Source organism: Octodon degus, unplaced genomic scaffold, assembly GCF_000260255.1.
Source record: "Octodon degus isolate 3935 unplaced genomic scaffold, OctDeg1.0 scaffold00024, whole genome shotgun sequence".
Classification (NCBI taxonomy): domain Eukaryota; kingdom Metazoa; phylum Chordata; class Mammalia; order Rodentia; family Octodontidae; genus Octodon; species Octodon degus.
The window spans coordinates 2,674,006-2,693,928 of NW_004524600.1; the positions used below are offsets into that span (position 1 = coordinate 2,674,006).

Sequence of the window (19,923 nt, forward strand, 5' to 3'; positions counted from 1 at the left end):
ATTGAACTCAGGTGCTTGCACTTACCAGGCAAGTGCTTATTCCACTGAGCCATCTCCCTGGCCCCCAAGTTGTTCTTATTCTTGTCACTCCATTTGCCCTGCCCATCAGCCTATAAAAGCTCATTCAGGTTGGGTTCCAATTCTTTTGAAGATAAACTTTGTGGCCTTCAGTGGCTTCCTTCTTTTTGGTATGACAAGTATCACTGTAGTAGACTTCCTGTTCCAACCTGGAATCAGACATTTTCAACAGGAACTCTGGTTCTTTTCAGTGCAAAAAATTTTGCGAATCACAATTCAATATTAAGAATGTTCTTTTGTACTAAGATGGTAAGTTTTAGAAAGGATTTTCAGTGGAAAAAAAAGCAAATATATACTTAGTTGGCAGGGGAGATACCATGACCGTGAGGTTAGTTTTCCCAGGGAGAAGCATATGCATTGTACTCTGAGTGTGCTGAGCCCTGTGATTTTCCCAAATGTGGGAAACTTGACTGCATAATTTGTAATAGTGAGAGGATGTTTGCACTCTCCCCTGAAAAAAAAAATGTGGGTTTCAGGACAGGAATATAGCTCCATGGCATAAGTACCTGTCTGGCAACTGCAAGGTCCTGAGTTCAATTCCTAGTATCAAAAAGAAAAAAAGAAAATATGTTTTTAAATAATGATGTGTTCAATTTAAATTTTAAATGTTTTCTAGGTTGTAAAGTTAAAATTAAGAAAAAAGACATATTAAATTGATTTCAAAGTCCTTATGTGTTAAACTATTTTCTTTGTATTGATTTTATGTCTTTTTTCCACACATACATAGATATTGTAAAAAATTTGACATCTGCTCATATGAATAATTTCACTTCTTTTCCTGGATGACCAGAGTATTTTTTCCCCTTTCTTCTTGAAGGCCTAGTGTTTTAATACATCATGTCTTACTCATTTTTCTCATCACTGAGAGAAAATGCTTCATGCCTAAAGTAAGGGAGGGAGGATATTTTTAGCTCACTGTTTGCAGAGGTTTCAGTCCTTAATCTGCAGGCTCCAAAACAGTGTGACACATGGCAGAGGGGAGTCATTCATGGCTGTGGCTGACAGGAAAAGCAGTAAGTATCTTTCTGCCCTTTTTATATTCTATCTTGGCTGTTGGGATTAGGGTGGTACCAAACCAACCAGTGAACTAATCACATGTCCTTGATCCAAGCACCACACACCCTATTTTCAGCCAACTCTGAAAAACCTGCCCCAACCATGTCTGCATAAACCTTTAGGGGGACATCTAAACACAAACCATAACACGTGTCTTGATTTGGGCCATTCTGGGCTGTCTTCTAAGACATATGGTGGTTCTTTAAAATGTAATTTTAGGTCATCTTGTAGTTTATTTATTTATTTTAATTTTTTAATTTTAGGGAAGGGTCTACAGGATGTTCAAGGTCTCATTCTAGATTGGACTCATAGTGATCTGCCTGTTCACAGCCTCCCAAGAGCTGGGATTACAGGCACGCACCATCACGCCCAGTCTCAATTCTTATCTCAGCATGCCCCGGGGGCAAGACTTGCATGTCAGGCCTGGGGATCAAATCCTCATCTCTTGTGCCTGCTTGCAGGTGCTTTAATATGCTGAGCTATTTGGCCAACCCTCATATTGTAGTTTAGAAAGCTCTTCTTGAATTGTAATTTTAGTACAAGTTTTAATCCTTGAGGACTATTCTTATGTATGTCAGTCTTTCTTAAAACACAAGTTAAATCTAAATATATTCATTTCTTTCAGTTCTTATTTATTTGTTTCTTTATACTTTGTAAATTAAAAAATTTACCTCCATTTCCATCTTCTAGCTCTTTTTGGGCATTGTGACATCATTAGAGCTTAGATTCTTTCTAGCCTTCATCATTTCTTAAATGGTTTTTCTAAAAAATATTTTTTATTAATTTTTCCACCTAGCAATATAATTTTATTTTCTAAAATCTGTTTTTTTTTTTTTTTGGTGAATCTTTGTAATTCAGATTTGCACTGTTAGATTTGCTGAATGGCTTGTGTTAAAGCATTTGGCTCCAGTTTTTTCTGTAGGGCTTCTCTTTCTGCCAGTGTTTGCCCTGTGTGTAAAGATATTGTCTGGCTCTCTTCTCCCTTCTAGTAAATATACATGGCTTTTGTTTGAACTTCTTTCCTTTTATTTTTTATGTAAGGCAAGCACTCATTTACTTATGGAAAGAGAGGTTAACTTTTTTCTTCGTACTTCACTCTGTACTTTGTGTCTCTAGAAATCTTTTCATCTTATTCACAATGATGGAAAAATGTAGCCTCATCTTTTCTGAGATTTGTGTTCATTACTTTTCCTTCCTGACTTTCATGTGCACCTTCACTATCTTTTGGTTCTGTTGCCCATATTCTGCATAATTTGGATGTTACTCCAGCTATTTCTCTGCAATAGAAGGTGTTGACCTGGAGTGGAGCTTTAGTTTGCTGGTTTTGTGAGTTTTAATGTCTGAGGGGCCCAGTACTACCAGACTGGTAGTGTGGGTTTGCTTAAAACTAGGCATGGGTCCTGGAGTTCTCTTTTTTGGTACCAACTACTATTCTTAGGTTGTCTGCTGAGATTGATAGCAGCCATAGCTTACTGTTATTATTGTTATTGTTGTTATTATTATTGTTATTATTATTATTATTAATATTAATATTTATTTGGATCCTCCTCTTCCAGCCTCCCCAGCACTGGGATTGCAGGTGTGCGCCACCATGCTGGTCTCAGTGACCAGCTCAGTGCGCCCAGGGGGCAGGACCAGGATAGTATGTAATGCTGGGGATCAAACCCTGTTCCCTGTGCTTGCCTAAGCAGGTGCTTAGTCCATTGAATTATATCACTGACCCTGGAAGCCATAGATTTTGGATGCTGGTGCTGTTCCCACTGCTGCCTTGGACAGCGATGCAATGCAATCTCGGAACTGTTCAGTCTGGCTCTGCACACTTGAGGGTTCGTGAGATGACCTGTCTCTTTTATCCATCTTTGGTTTTCTCAATTTTCTCATTGGGAGATCACAAATCAAATTTACCCCCAGTACTGTATTTCTCATCAAGTTTAAACTTCTATTGACCAACTCTTCCTTTTTTATTTTTATTTTTGTACTGGGGATCAAACTTGGGACCTCGCACTTGCCACGCAGGTGCTTATGCTGCTGAACCATCTCCCCAGCCCAACTCTTGTTTTCTATATTTTAAATGTCTGCCTTTAATAATTATTTTCTCCTTATTTTTGGAAGTTTATCTGTATTCTTCCTTGAAAAGCTTAATTGAGAACCAGGATAGTTTCACTCATTCTCAGTTTCTACTAAATGCTTTTAGGATTATTTTCTCCCTCTGAGCACTACTTTGGCCATATCCCTTAGATTCTGGTATCCAGTAGCCCTACTTTGTTTGAAGTGTTTGTTTTTACATTTATTTTGCTATGATCAAAAAACATTGCTTATATTTTAGCTGATTTCTGTAATCTGTTGCACTTTCCCATATGGCCTAATATATAATCAGTTTTTGAGGATGTTTTATGGATGTTGAAAAACAGTACCTTCTTTGTAAGTTAAATACAAAGGTCACTGTAATGTTTTAGATCCAGCTTGTTTATTGTATAATTTAAATTTTTTAGTTTTTTGTCTTTCTGGAATTACAGCTTTCTGAGAGAAGAGTATTAAAATAATCCATCATGACCATGGCTATAGTTTTGTCAATTTCTCCTGTATTAGTCTATCAATTTTGTTTGTACATTTAAAAATATGAATGAGTTTATGGATGTTACATTTTCTAAGCAAAAGTTGATTTTAAATAATATGAAATATACCTTATTTCTTTTATTGATTTTTGGTTTACACTTTTAAAAATATTTTATTGATTGCTGTCTCATTTGTCATCTTTTTTCCCCTTTTTTATTTACTAAATTTTCTTCCTAAAATAATCTGGCTAAGTTTTTCTACTTATATACAGTATTTTTGAGTTAGAAGTGTTTGATGAAAAACACATAGCTAGAATTTAAAATAAGTTTTTGTCTTTCAATAGAAAAACTTAACTTTCTTATTTGTATTTTATTTATATATTTGGCCCTGTTTGGCTTCTTTTACTTCATATTTTCTCTTTTTTTTCTTTTAGTGGCTGTAGCTTAGTTTTCTTGTGCTTGCCATGTTCTGTTGCTTTTTGTCTCTCCTTTATTAGTTTGAAATTTACACATTTTACTTCTTTTTCTAGTTATATTATATCTGATCCTGTAATGATTTTCATCTAGGATATATTGACCAAGTATTATTTCATAACATTTCTGAGTATATATTTTATAAGCCCTTAAAAGTCTGAAAACTGTAATTTGTTTCATGTGTGATGAATAGTTTGTTGGAGTCACTCATGGTTCTTAGTCATTTCTCTTATGAGATTATTTTTTGAAATAAATCCCCAAATGTGTTTTCATTTGCATTATTTGTACATGATTGTAATACATAATATTTATATTCCTGTGTTGAGTTGATAACTATATGTAGTAACCCAACTCAATTCTTTCTTTCATTCCTTTTCACTTCCCTCTCCTCTCTCTACTTTTTGATCCTCTTCACTTTTGAGAAAATCTGTTTCTCTACCTTCTATTATTTATCCATTTGTGTTATTGATCTTACTGTTTATATTTAAAATTTCACATTTAAGATAAACCATGTGATCCTTCAGCTTGAAAGTGTGATTTATTGCCCTGAACATTATGATCTCAAGGTGAGGCTGTTTCTCTACAAATGACTCAAATTTACCCTTCTTTGTGGCAGGGTGGTACCCCATTGTGTGTAAATACCACATTTCCTCTATCCATCTTTATTCATGCTGTTGATTGACAAATAGGCTGCTTCCATGATTTAACTATTATGATTTGTGCTCCTATAAACACGGATATGCATTGTGAACGTGGTATGATGGCTCTCTTTCCAGAAGATTCCCAGAAGAGGCATTTCTGGGTCAAATAGAATTTCTAGTTTTAGTTTTTTGAGGAATCTCCTTTCTGATTTCCATCATAGTATGCTAGTTCACATTCTCACTGACAATGTAGAAGGGTTCCTTTCACCCAGAAGCCTTGGTAGCCTGTGGGTGTTGTCCAGGATTAGGTCAGTTGGTTAGGCTAGTTTGCACTTCTGCTGCTTCTTGTCAATGTTAAGCAAAATGGAGTACTGGCTTGGAGATGGTGAGTGGTATCGCCTGTGCCAGGGATGCCAGGTAGCCAGCGGGAGCCAGTTTGGTTGCTTTCCTATGAGTTTTGAAAACATCATTCCAATTTCATCTCAAATTGCAAGTGAAGAGACAGTATAAATCTGGAGATTTTAAAATTTTATTTCTTCTTAAAAGATTTTGTATTTTTGATTCATTCATTATAATGTTAAATTCAGTGATGATATATTTAGGATATGTGTGTGTTTTATTAGTTCTGTTTAAAACTAGATTAATCTGAACACATACTCTCTCTTAAATACAGAGACTCCTTAGAATAATGTCTTCCTTCATTCTTTTTAATTCTTCCATTTATGAAATCCAATGAGTTATGTATTAAGACTCCTATTCCTAGGGCTGGCGAGGTAGTTTATTAGACTAATGGCCTGCTTAGGCAAGCGAAGGAATTGGATTTCAATCCCCAGCATCACATGCTGCACTGGCCCTGCCCCTGATGTTCTGATCTGGCCACTGAGTCTGGATATGGTGGCCCATACCTGTAATCTCAGAGCTGGGGAGACCCTGTACAAAAAAAAATAGAAAAGAAAAGAAAAAGACTTCTATTCTTACCTTCCATACCTCTTACCTCTTCTTTTATAATCTTAATCATTGCAATATAATTTTATAGTTTTGTCATTCTAAAAAATTTGTTGGTTCAGTCTCAAAGATCAATACTTTTCTTTTTATTGATCATTTAACTATTGAGTCAAATTAGCTTTTATGTTTTCACAATCCAATGCTAATTTGTTTACATTTTAAAGAATATCCTGATCTCAAGTGCATGTGTGGCAAGCCCAAGGTCCTGAGTTCAATTCCTGGTACTGAGAAGTTAAAAAAAAATCCCCTGATGAATATGTGGAGTTTTGGTATATTTGCCTTATCAGTTCTGTAGAGTGTGCACCATCATTTCCTTCAAGTTGATACCTCATGTAATGAATCAAGTTTTATGCATCATTTTGTGATTCTTGTTACCTGTTCATCTTTCAGTCTGCGGTGCCTGTTGAGTTATGTTGTTTGTTTTCCTCGCTGTTGGAGAGGTAGAAGCAAGCTGATGCTGGTGTCTCTGGAGCGTGAGCAGTCTCCTTTCTTCCAGGTGTCACAGCCACTGAGGATCAGCCTTTGTCTCTCCAACCTTTTCTTTAAAAATTTAGTGCTTCTGAGTTGGAAGGAAAGCACTATTATTCACAGTGTAGCCTGCAACATGCACTTTCTGTTCTTGCTCTCCCCAGCTCCCATGGGGGAGACCTGAGCAACCCAAGTGGGTGCAGAGAGTTTGATTGTATCAGATTGGAGAACTGAGCTCAGGAAACATGAAGTGTCATAATTAACAGCTAGCAAACCTATCTGACCTTTGGTCTGCAGTGAGACATTACCTTTATTTTACTGGGTGCTCAATAAACATACCTTCTGCTCCAGAGAGATACACTATCTGGACCTCCCAGGTGTGCTTACTGTCCCTTGATCCTTGTGAAGACAGGTTGGAACAAAGGCAGGATATGCAGAAACATGAACGACCCAAGAGGAATTTTGTCCCAGCCCTTTAAGAAATATGGAGCAGACTATAACCTTACTAATAAGTTTTGAGCCCTTTAGATTTTCTGAATATATAGCCCTAGCTACAAATGATGACATCTTTCCTCCAGCTTTTCTATGTTTATGTGATATTCCCTTCACCTCTAAAACAATATTAAGTAACAATGTTCGTAATGGGTTTTCCTGACTTTTGATTTCACAGCAGTGCATTTCTTTCAGTTTATTTACTATTAGTTTCTGGAAAATGTTCCTCATCATCTATTGAAAGATTGCTTTACTTTTTATTTTGCTTTTTATTAATAATGGGCTTCTAAATGTCACCTAATAGATTTTCTTCATGTTGTTATAATTATATTATTTTTTCCTTCCAGGTTTTTTTCTTTATGTATTTAGTACAGGGTCTACAGAGTCTACAGGGTCTCACTACGTAGATCGGACTCGCAATGATTCTGCTGTTTTTCAGCCTCCCAAACACTGGGATTACAGGTGTGCGCCACCACGCCCTGTCTCATTTCTCCTCTCACCATGTCCCAGGGCCAGGGCCGGGGCCGGCACAGCGCTCCAGGGATTGAACTCCTGCCCCTGTGCTCTCCGTAAGCAGGCGCTTTAGTCTACTGAGCTATCTGTCCAGCCCTTCCTTCCAGTTTTAAGTGTAATAAAATAACATCAAGGTGCTAATTTTCAATCATGATGGAATAAGCCTTATTTAATTTTACTACACTGTTGTTAGATAATTCTGTTTAATTTGCTAATATTTTATTTCAAAATTCCATCTCTAGTCATAACTGAAATTTTCTATATGTTTTCCCAGGAGGTTTTGCCATCATGATAAATTAGAAAGCTTATTTCCTTCTTTTTAGTCCATCAGATTACACCTTAATAAAACTATGGAAGACTGAAAATGCATTTCGTGCACATCACCTAGGGAACATCCTCCCTTGCCACACAATGCACTGAGGAATATCAGGTGTCTCCCCTTCTGATCTGTCACTGAGTGGGAACCAACATAACTGCTGCCAGCCAAAATCACGAGAGCATTGTATTATGTATCACTAGTGCAGGAGATGATCAAAATTTTTAAAAACTAGAATATGGTTCCCACTGAATGCACGCTGCTTCTGCATGACTCTCAGGGTAGACAATCCTAAGCACAACCATCCTCAGCACAGACAGGACAGCCGGCATTCCAAACACTTTAACAAACGAAGAGTTTGGAACGCTTGTGTTATACATAACATCAATAAAAATCATCCAGTAAAACTCTCTGTACTTCTTCTAAAATTTGCTTGTAGCTTTTTTTTTTATTTTCTGAAATTTGAGTAGTGTTTTCACACATTTTAAGGAAAAAAAATCAGTATTTTTTCTCTCATGATTATTTGTTATATTTTATTATGGCTATATTATATAATATTCTCTTTGTATATCTTCTATCTATTATGACTCTTTTTTTCTGCATTTTAGGGAAGGGTCTACAGGGTGTTCAGGGTCTCACTACTAGATCAGACTTGTAGTGATCTACCTGTTTACAGCCTCCCAAGTGTTGGGATTACAGGCGAGCGCCACCATGCCCAGTCTCAATTGCCATCTCAGCACGCTGCAGGGGCGGGGCTGGCCTGGCCAGCCCAGGGATGAATCCCTGGCCCCTGCACCTGCTTGTAGGTGCTTTAATCTGCTGAGCTATTTGGCTGACCCTTCTATGATGACTTTTTAGGTATTTTTCACTTGTTATCCAAGTTATATTCTTTGTCTTGCTTTTTTTTCTTGTGAAGAAGAAAGGGAAATAGAACACTGTCTATAAACAAGCCCTCTCCCTGGTTTCCTATTTGCTCTTGCTGATTGTTCTCCAGTGCTCTATGGTGAAGGCATTGCAGACATTTCCACTTTAACTTCTTTTATCTTGTGATTTCTCCTGCCCTTTGTCCTAATGAGAGGGGCAGCATCACACAGTCCTGTGACATAGCTGTCCTTGCATTTTGACCCTTCATTTTTGTATCATTTGGAAGTATCCCTTGTTTCTTCCAGGTTAACCTACTTTCCTGGATCCCTAGCTTCTGTTCCTGCTTCCTCTCTCTGCTTCTCTGCCTCTGCCTCTGTCTGTCTGTCTGTCTCTCCTTTTCTCTCTCTTTCGTCTCAGTGTATTATTTCACTTTTGTGAAGTATAATCTATTCTATTTTCCTAAGTGAGAGTACTGAGAAAATAAACTTTAAGATGTTCTATGGGTTTTTAAATTGCTATTTGAGTACTTACAGAATTCTAAGTTCAAGAATTGCCTTTCTTCAGGACTTTGAACTCATTATTCTGTTTTCTTCTAGTTTTCAGTGATGTTATAAATAATGTCAATGGCACTATTATTCTTTTGTCAAAGAATAAGTTCAGCGAGATATTTTATATATGAAGTATACAAATCTTAAATATATAGCTTAAATAATTATTATATATGGATAGGGTCCCTTGCTGAGATTGAAGTTACATAAAATATTTCTAGTACCCATGAAGGCCTGCTACACATGTTTCATCTCAGTAAATCATTCTTACCTAATAAATCTAGCTGCTTTTCTGGTTCCTATTAGCATTATATTTGCTTACTCTTGAACATCATATAAATGGGATTATATAGTACATAACATTTTATATTTGGCTTATTCTCAACATTATGTCTTTCATATTCAACTACATTATTCTATGTAACTGTAGCTTGCTTTTTCTTCAACTGCTGAATTTAGTGCTACCATTTACGAATATTATGGATATTGTTATCGTTTCCAGCTTTTTGATTTTCTAATTAAGTCACAGTGAACATTCTTATGTACAGCTTTCTTATCCTGGATTCTTAGTGCATCTATCTCTCCTTCTGGAAACTTTTAGGATATACACTTTTTATTTCAGTATTATAAAATTTTATCTCTATGTAGTTTTATGCTACTTTGTAGTTACGTGTTTTTTTTTAGTTAAGTGGTCCTAGAAAATTTCTTTCATGATTTTTTCCCATTACATGTTCTCTACTGCCTAAGTTTAGAATTTCTGCTAATCAAATTCAGACTTCCTGGTCAAGGCCTGTGATTTTCAGTTTTTCTGTCCTATTAGCTATATGTCTTTTTGTCCCCATTTATAAGAGATTTTTGAAACTGTACTTTTCATCCTATTATTGAAAATATTTTTCATTATATTTTCCATTTCCAAGTGTTTTTCCTTATTGTCTTATTTAATTTTTTTGAACAGCATGAGGGACAGGGATAGTTTCCTACTATCTCACATTCAGAATTTCCTGTAGTCTCTGTCTTAATCTGTTTGGACTGTTACTGACTGGGAAACTCATAAGTAATAGAAATTTGCTCTAATTCTAAAGGGTGGGAAGTCCAGGATCAGAGGGCAGGCGGATTCACTGTCTAGCATTGTGTAAGGACCATTTGCTCCTTCATGGGTGTGAAATCTTCCTGCTGTGTTCTCACATCGAAGAATAGGCAAAGCACTCCTCTGAGTCTCCTTTTATCAGAGCACTAATCTGTTCCCTCAGGCTTGCTCTCAAGATCTAATTACCTCCCTAAAGCTCCACCTCCAAATATCATCCCTTTAGGATTAGATTTCAAGGCATAAACTCGTATGTGTTTGTGTGTGGCAGGGGACACAAACATTCAGACAATGGGTATCTCTTGGTCTTTCTTGTTCCTTTCTGTTCTTTTTGTTCCTAATATACCACAGTCTGGTCTCTCCGATTTGATTTCTCAATTGAATTGCATTTTGGCATCCACTATTTTTGTGAGAGCGTGGGAAGACAGAGCGAGGCCTGCCTGGTACCTGGTTGTCGTGCCTTGATCTGACTACTCTACACATGCATCTTCTTGTGACGCTTCCCCGTCAGCTTCCAGGAAGCATCCTCACTATATGTAGTCCCTGTCTAGTTCACACCCAGAGCTTTGCTGAGTTTTTGTAAAATCTGGAATGATTTTCATTGATATTCCACACTGTAGGCTGGGAGTTATGGTTTCTTCCATTTTACTAAGTCATCTGCTTTTCATCTTTCAGATGATAGTTTTATTTACTGTTCTCCTCTCTTCTTCTCCTGTTTCTTGTATTTTGATAGCATTTTATTCCTTTAATGGTCGTTTTATTGAGTTTCTGTGAGGGAGAAGAGATGAAAGTACGTGCCCCAGACATATTTCAAAATTTGTGTGTTTTAATTTTCTATTTTGGATCGGTTGCTATACTATTATCAATTTTTTTACTGTTAAGTTTATTGGTACAATTTATGTACACATAATGATCACATTTATTGTAGGGAATTTGCAGCTGTATGTAATGTATCTTGGTAACTCTTTTTCCCTATTCCTCTTCCCTCCCTCCAAACTTTTTCCCCTTCCTTATTTGCAAAGCAATGCTTTTTTTTTTTTCTTTTCCAAGAACCAGAGATTGAACTCAGGCTCTTGTGCTTGCCAGGCAAGCACTTACTCTACTAAGCCATTTCCCCTGCCCCAAAGCTTTGCTTTGTATTTTTATAAATGTGTATATTATATTTTATAGCTTTTTAGTCTCTTTTGGTTAATAATTATATGTAGGGAAAATTTACAGTAGAAATAAATAAAAGGATTAATTATGGCGATCAAGACAAAGAAATGGTAAACTTGATAGCGTGTATGCGTTTACTAAATTCAACTCATATTAAATAATTTCATTGCTTTTTTTTTTTTGGACAGTTCTCTACTTTTATTGCATTCTGTTTCTACTAAAAAGGCACTATTTCCTTTATCAAAATTGCTGAGCAGAGCGAATAGGAACTCTTTAACATTAACTTTGAACACTATGCTTTTAACATAAAAATTATTTTTGGATCAGATGAGCAAACCAAATTGTGTGGTAAAGCAAGGAGATGATTCTTGCCTGTAAAGCCCTTGTACTTTGTTAATGCAAGTAGCTCAGGGCTTGTATATGTTAAAGCCACAGCCCTTTGCAATAAATATATCCCTACAGAGATCAGTTTTGTTATAATCAGTTTGGTAACTACAGAAACTCTCAGTGTAAGGCAATATATTTGACATTCATTAAAACAGTTCACAGTTACATGTCTTCTTAAGAATTTGCAAAGTGGATGACATTTTTTTTCTCTATTCCTTAAATATATGTATCCTCTCACTGTTTCAGATTTGTAGTGAATCTCCATAGATTTCAAGAAAACGAGATGAAAAACTGTTACAAATGAGTATTAGACCAAATATCCAAATGAACTTCTATAGACCATCAAATTTTAATGCCATGCAATTTTCTGATATTGAGAGGACTTAGTATGGTCTATAATTATAAATGCATCATACTTACCTCTTACTTCAATCTTTTAAAACTTATTTGTGATATTATATAAGTTTTAGAATACATTTGTTCTATACAAAAATTGAACATTACTAAAATATTTAAAGCAGGGATCAAATTATGATATAATTTTAAAAGTTTTCCTAAACTAAGAAAAGGAAGAATTCTGTTATAAAATAATTTTTGCTTAAAACTCTAGTTTCACTAGTCATGTATATAGATTTTTTTTTTTTTTTGTAGAACCAGGGATTGAACTCAGGCCCTTGCATTTGCCAGGGAAGCGCTTATTCCACTGAGCCATCTCCCCGGCCCCTACTAGTCTTATATTTTAAAAAATTAATTTATTAAGTGTTTCAGTATATCATGACTTTACAAACAAAAAACTAGTTAGAATTCTCACTTGAAAGAGTGGAAGGGATGAGGTTGAAAAGAAATAGTCTGAGCAGATTGTTTAGCTCAGTATCTAGAACACCATAATGTTATTATTTCTCTAATTATCATAATTTTATAAGGGCTAATTTAGCTTGGAAACACACATAGCTAATAGAATATGAACAACCCTCTGCTCTTATTAAAGAAAATGGGAAGGTATCCTTAGAGGTACAAAAAATTAAATCAAAATACTTTGGGAATTCAATTATAATTTTAGGAGTAAAATGGGTTAAGATTCATTTCATATCCTAGACAGAATTTTTTATTAGCCAGCATTATACAGAATATTATGTAAATGTAAAATGATTTTTATATTATTCATTATTTACTTTTCAGGGACATTAAAACATACATGATAAGTATCTTGCAGTTTTATTAGCAAATAGATATTTAAATAAATTAACAAATTATATTCTGGTAGATAACATGGTATGATTGCTTAAAAGTTATTTTATGCATCATAAAATTTTCAGTCCAGAACATATTAAACGAGTTTATTTTCACCAGTTTTTATACACTGCTTTCATCAGGTTACTGACAAATAACTGTCTTTTAGTTCTTTTGCCTTGGGCTGCAAATAACAGTAAAGTTGGGTAAAAAATGAAAAGCAAAAAGAAATTCTTTTTTCACATAAGAAGATCTGTGATCTTGGAAGTTCCAAGGTTGGTGAACTTTTCAAGTTTGGTCTGTCAAGGCTCAAATTTTGTTTGGGCAAGAAAGGGAGAGAAATCCATACCAAACATTTCTGAAAACATGTTAACTACATTTTTTTTTTTTCAGGAGCCATAGTCCTGGCATATGCCCATGCATAAACTAGTTAGGAAAAAAAATGAGCATAATTTAATGATTGGAATGCACATTTCATGTGGGCCTTAGGAAAGGTCTAGGGCCACACACTGTGTAAGTGAAACGGTTTTCTATGTAGGAAAAAGAAGGAACCGGGGCAGCCTGCTGTGGAGTCACTGACATGTGTGGTGGTGAATCTTGAGTGCCTGGCTCTTCAAATCTGTCCAGTTTCAGCATCAGGGCCTCACCTCATCCTTTGTGTCTTAGCCTTCTTGCCTTCCTTCTTGCGTAGCACTGTTGGCTGGCTTTTCCTCATTTCCCTGTTTTTTCCCTCCTTATTCTATTTTCTCCCAGGAGCAAAAGAAAGCTAATCTTGTTTCATGTAAGATGGCTCACCCATAGTGATTTGGGGCCTTATTTTTTGCATCAAGTCTCATATTCTGTCTTTATAAATTTCTCTATGTGATTTCCTAACAAAAATAAAAGGTATCCTATAAATATACACACTGTCAGCAGGTACTCAATTCACTTTGTTCATTCTCAGTGGGTTAAAATAAAGACAATTGCAGAGATTACATTAGGAAATTTCACTAAAAATCTTTCTTAACTGTGTTAGTCAAGCTTCTGCAGAATAACAAAAACAAAAGGACACACACACACACACACACACACACACACACACACGTAGTCAACACCCCCCAGAGTTTATTATAAGGAAGAACGTAGCTCCCACGATCATGGATGTTATCAATTTCCAAGATCTGCAGGGTGAGTTGGCAAAACAGAGACCTAGGAGAGATGTTGTGTAGTTTCATTCTAAAGCTGAAATCCTGAGGATCAGGAAACCTGATGGTGTGTTTCTGATCTGAACACCAGCAGGGTTAAGGCCCAGGAGGAAGTAATGCTTTGGTTTGAGCTCAAGGTCCCAATTTAAAATCTTTCAGGGAGGAAGAATCCTCTTTCCATGGGGAAGGTAATCCCTTTTGTTCAGTTCAGACCTTCAGCTTATTAAATGAGGCTCACCACATTGGGAAGGTAATCAGTTTTGTCCAGAAAACTAATACAAACGCCAATCTCATCCAAAACCACTCTTAAAGAGACTCCCAGAATAATGTTTGACCAGATATCTGGGCAACTTGATATCTGGGCCCAGTCAAGTTGACACTTAAAATTAGCTATCATAATAATCTGTTAGTTTTAGGGACTGGGGGAACTAACAGAATAAGTTCAGGAAATCTTAATCTTATTATCTTCATATTATAATTGTCCTGAGTTCTGGCTACAGTTTCCAGGCACATAGGAAGCTATCCAGCCAGCCATTCAATCCAATCTTTTACTTCAGTCATTTCTGACCTCCTAAGGCTGGTCAACCTCCCAAATATTTTCTCTAGCACTCCCATGTACATTCCCTTTATTATTTACATAAAACTTGAGTTTTATTTTATTTTAACATTTAATACAATTTTAATCAAATGATTAAAAACAAGCAAAGATAAAGATTATGCCTGGTGTGCTTAACTTTATATTGTCAACCTACAAAACTCAGTGTGTGGTTAAAAATTGCATAGGTTGCTCCTGAAAATATCAATGAATATATTTGTATGTTCATTTTTATATTCATTTAGAAGTTATCTAAAGTAGCAGAGCTGATAAAGTATTTACATGAGAAAATGGTAGTGAGTCAAATTTGTCAATTGTGGATGGAAAAAATATTATTAATGAGAACTACAGCATTAAAGAGAATCACAGAGAGGCTGAGCCAAAGGGTGGTAGGGCTACTGTCACATCAAGTATGAGTACTGGTAAATTACTTGGATAAACATGTGCATGAAGAGTAAAAGTTAGAAAAACCAGAAACATAGAGTTGAGTTCTACGTGGTCATCTAATAGAGATAGGAAGAAGGTAGAATAACAGCATAGACCTTCATAAGAAATGTCTGTATTGAGAGGGGAAGGAGACAAAGATATAATAGTAGAAAGGTATAAAAGTATAATTAGAGACCTGTTGAAAGGGCCAGGAAAAGAAAGAGAAAGAAGAAGGTGCGCACCAAGGGAAGAGCTCCAGCATAAAAACATCAAGGACGAGTCCTGAGAGAAAGCCATGGGGAGTGGTATGCTGAAAAGAGTGTTTGCGGGAATGTTATCACTAAGGGCTATAGAAGAGTTAGATGAGGAGCAAAAGAAAATAGCGAGGATGGACATCACACTAGAAAACTGAGGAGAGAACAGAAAGTGAATGATGACAGGAAAATCGAAAGTGTCTCACTGAAAAGAAAAGCTCTTTAGAAGAGCTGCATATGTCTGTAGGCAGAGGAATGAAGTAATAAAGAAAAGATTGTTCTTCAATATAAAAGTGGTAGGTTTATGTATTGTTAAGGATTTGTACTTTTTTGAGTCTTTATATTGTATTGTTGAATATATACTCTATAGTTGAAAATTTCTTTTTCTTTTTAATTTTTTAATTTTATCCTGGCTATTTTTAACAAATCAACAATCAATTATGGTAATTTTTGCCTTTCTTTTCTGGGATGTGTTTCTTACTGTAGGTAGAATTCTTAGTGTCTGTCTATTTGAAAAGTTATGTGAGCCCTTCTTTAAATTTTAAACTAGAAACCATCCTTGGGGTATTTACTAAATAACCTTTGAAGTAGTTTGGTAATTCTATTTTTGTGGAAGTAGATTTTATTCAAATAAAAACAGTTTTCTATTCTTTTACTGTGGTTCTGAAAAAGTTATTAGACTTCAAATGTGATGGATCCATGCACTAGCCTGCCTACAGCCTGAATTTTCTTCGTCTTGGCTTTTTGAAAACTAGATTATAGGAAAGAGCTGTTGGTCAGCCTCTTTGGTTTGCAGGCAGGGAAAGTAGTTATCTGAGCTACTTTGGTTTTCAATATACAAAATATAGAGAAAAATGAAGCTTTCCTGTGAGTATTAATGTTTCATATATAAACATTTAGGCAATAAACTATCATAAATCTATGATCCATTTGAAAGAAAGGCAGTTTATAAGAGAAGAAACTAGACTACAAAATTATGAATTTGAGCAAGAGAGAATACATGAACAAACCACAGGCTTAGTTTCCAGAAATTCTTTTATTTTTACTCCTTACAATGTGTATTGAATATCAAACATGACATAGATGCAAAAACTGTTCAATGACATTTACAATTGTATGCTGCTTGATTTTGGTTGATTATGTTGGCATATTTTGTGTATTTGAGGGCTCTTTGAAATTTTTGTGTGTGTTTTAGAAATAGAATTTCACTACGCAGTTCAGCCTGCCCTGGAACTCACTTTGTAGCCCTGGCTGATCTCGAATTTGTGGCAATTGTCGTACCTTAGTATCCCAAGTGTTGGGACTACAGGAGTGTGCCACTATAACTGGATGTATATTCTTAATATTGATATCAAATGCTTTTTTAAATTCGAATTGTATTATTTTGATATTATCATTATGCAGAAATAAAATGCTACTTTTTTTTTGCTATCACAGATATAAAATGTGGTCATTAATATGGTTCTAAGGGCTGGCAAGATAGCTCAGCAGACTAAATGCTTGCTTAGGCAAGCTCAAGGACCTGAGTTCAATCCCACACACTACATACTGTGCTGGCCCTGACCCCTGGTGCATCCGGGTGTGGTGGCACATGCCTGTAACCCCAGTGCTAGGGAGGTGAAAACAGGAGGATCACTCGAGTCTGAGCTGCATAGTGAGACCCTGTACCAAACACATTAATATATATATGTATATATGGATGTATATATATGTATGATATACAATATGCAATAATATATAATAAATAATACATATAGTTGTAAAAATATTTGCTTTACTTCTCACAACCTTATTCATGATTCTTTAAAATTTAAGTGCCAGGGAGATAGCTCAGTGGCTTAAGTGCATGCCTTGCAAGTTCAAGGTCTTGAGTTTGATCCCTGGTACCAGAAAAAAAAATTATTTATTTATTCTTTATTAATTTATTATTTTTAAATGCATTTGGTCCATGTTTTCACTATGCAGCTTGGACTCCAGATGATCCTCCTAGTCTCAGCCTCTCCAGCGCTGGGATTACAGGTGTGCACCACCATGCCTAGTCTCATTGGCCGGCTCAGCAGGCCGGGGGCCAGTGCAGCACGTGGTGCCTGGGATGAAAAAGAATTTCTGGTCATGGGGAGATAGCTTGGCAGTCTAAGCTCCAGCCTGGCAAACGCAAGGTCCTGAGTTTGACCACCAGTACCACGTGCCGTGCTGGCCCTGAAACCGGGTGTGGTGGGGCACACCTGTACTCCCAGCACTGGGGAAGCAGAGACAGGAGGATCACTATGAGTCTGACCTTCATGGCATGATCCCATATAAAATAAATAAATAAATAAATAAATAAATAGATTTGCATGACCAGAAAAGGCAGATCCATATCATTGAAAGACTTATAAGAATGTGTGAATAAGTTCTTTTTTTTTTGCTTTATAAACTTTTTATTTAACACAAAATGTATTATGGGAGTACATGATTGAAACACTTTATCAAAAGGAACAGAGACACTTTTTAAAGTTTCTAATACTAGGAGAAAATCTCATGCCATGCCTTATAAGTAGATTATCAGTCAAAGAAACAGTATAAAATTAAAATTGAACAATATTCAGAAAATTAATTAAATATTAATTAATTCAAAATTGAATCAAATTTTTCAAAATAATGTTTAAAAATTAAAATTGAATTGTGAGTCCAACTAAGAGACAGAATGTAGTGTATCATATGTACAACTCTGTGATCAATTCAGAGTACTCTGTGTGAATAAATTCTTAATGAAAAGAAAACTAAGGATGTCTGTTCATATCACAGTAAAATGTAGCTGCCTGTAGCTGGGTAGGAGATCTACTTTAAGAGCCTGGACTTTTCTGTAGTTTAACAGTAACCAGGAAAGAATGAGACAGGGCTCACTCCTGACATTTCGCATTCCATTTACTTGCAGATTTAAGCACAGACAAGAAGGCGAAAGTTAGCTATTATGTTACTGTTATGGATAAAAATGGTAAATTAATGTTAGGTGTTGGGGACGTATACCAGTCCTAAGGTGGGGTCCACCAGTACCTCAGACATTATTTGGAAATAGGATCTTTATAGAGGAAATCACGTCAAAGTGAACACATTAGCTTAGGTTCTAATCCAGTATAATTAGGGTCCTTATGAAAAAGGGAAGTCTGGATTCAAAAATGCTCACAATGTCAAAGGATCTACAAACTGCAGAACAGGATTTCAAGGTAAATCCTGAGGGGATGTGACTGACTTGTCAGATACAGAAGTTACATTTCTTGTTATATAGGTCTTGCTTTACCTTGGTCTTACCCATCCAGCAGAAAAGTATAGAAACAAGGTATAAAAAATAAAGTCATATTAATATGATGGGCTGCAAAAGGCTCAAGTTAACAACTTCTGACATTGCCAGTCCTACAGATAACCCACTACTATTATGAACTACTGGATTATATTGAATTATTTTGTTGAACTTACGCCCATACAATATTTAAATGACAATGGAATACCCATCTCTGAAAAAACTAAAGAAAAAAAGGGAATATAAATGAAGGACCATTTTGAAACTGTGTATACAAAATAGGAGAGATATACAGTTACTTTCTCTTAATTCAGTGAGAAGAAAGATTTGTACTAATAGTGTTTGGACAAGGTATCATATATGCATCTTGTACTATGAATAATGACTAAAAAGTCAACAATATGCAATGTATTAATTATTGAAAATGTGCTAATAATCGGTTTTGAGACTGTCTCATTGCTATTTGTTTCTCAATAAAATTAATTTAAAAAACCAAAAATGCTCAGATAATCTTCATGCAGCATTGTGAAATGGGTGTCCATGTGAGGATGAGAGTTATGCTGTGCTAAGATAAGGAGTCCTGGAAGCTAAGAGAGGTGCCTGAACCAGATCCTTACCACGTGCTTCCCAATGGGCATGATTTGGCCAAAACCTGGATCTCAGATTGCTGGCCTCCAGGATTGTAAAACAGTTACATTTTAGTTTTTTAACCCAGTGTATTTTTTATTAAAACATGTTTTCAGTACATAATCACTACATTTATTGTGGGCAGTTTGTACAGGTACATAAAGCACTTTAAATTTTCATCACCGTCTTGTCCCATCCTTCTCTGTTCCCTCCAGTTTTGCAGAAAGTCTCCCACACAGTCATTTGGAGGCACAGATGTGCTCTGGATGTGCCTTTCAGCCTCTGGGACCTACAGTCTTCTGTTGGGATAGAGTGACAGGAGAGAGAGAAAGCTGTCTGACCAACAACAGAAATAATAGTATCCCATGAATTTAATTCTTCTGTCGGAGCTCAGAAATATACTGGTATTTAGTGTAATCATTGTCAAATAATGCTGGGACACATTTAAGAACTTCATGGAAGATAGTTGCTAATGACTTGTGCTATTATTATCCTGGCTTACAACGAGGAAGCCAAGACTCAGAAAGATTGAGTAACTTGTCCAAAATCACACAGACACACATGGCAGATGGAATCCTAGCCAATCGGATGACAGAATCTACTATTTCAGGTCACCTCTAGCATGTACAAATGTGTATCTATGAGCTAGTATGACAGTCAACAGACATCTATACCTGGGGCCATCATTCTG

At 35.9% G+C, this 19,923-nt stretch overlaps 1 non-coding gene and 1 pseudogene across 1 annotated transcript; both read left to right on the forward strand.

The window, feature by feature from the left end:
- LOC101569816 overlaps positions 1–19,923 on the forward strand; it is a 151,403-nt pseudogene that overhangs the window by 111,286 nt on the left and 20,194 nt on the right.
- LOC111815997 lies at positions 371–528 on the forward strand. Its single transcript, XR_002820555.1, has one exon. It is a non-coding gene; the product is annotated as a U1 spliceosomal RNA (small nuclear RNA).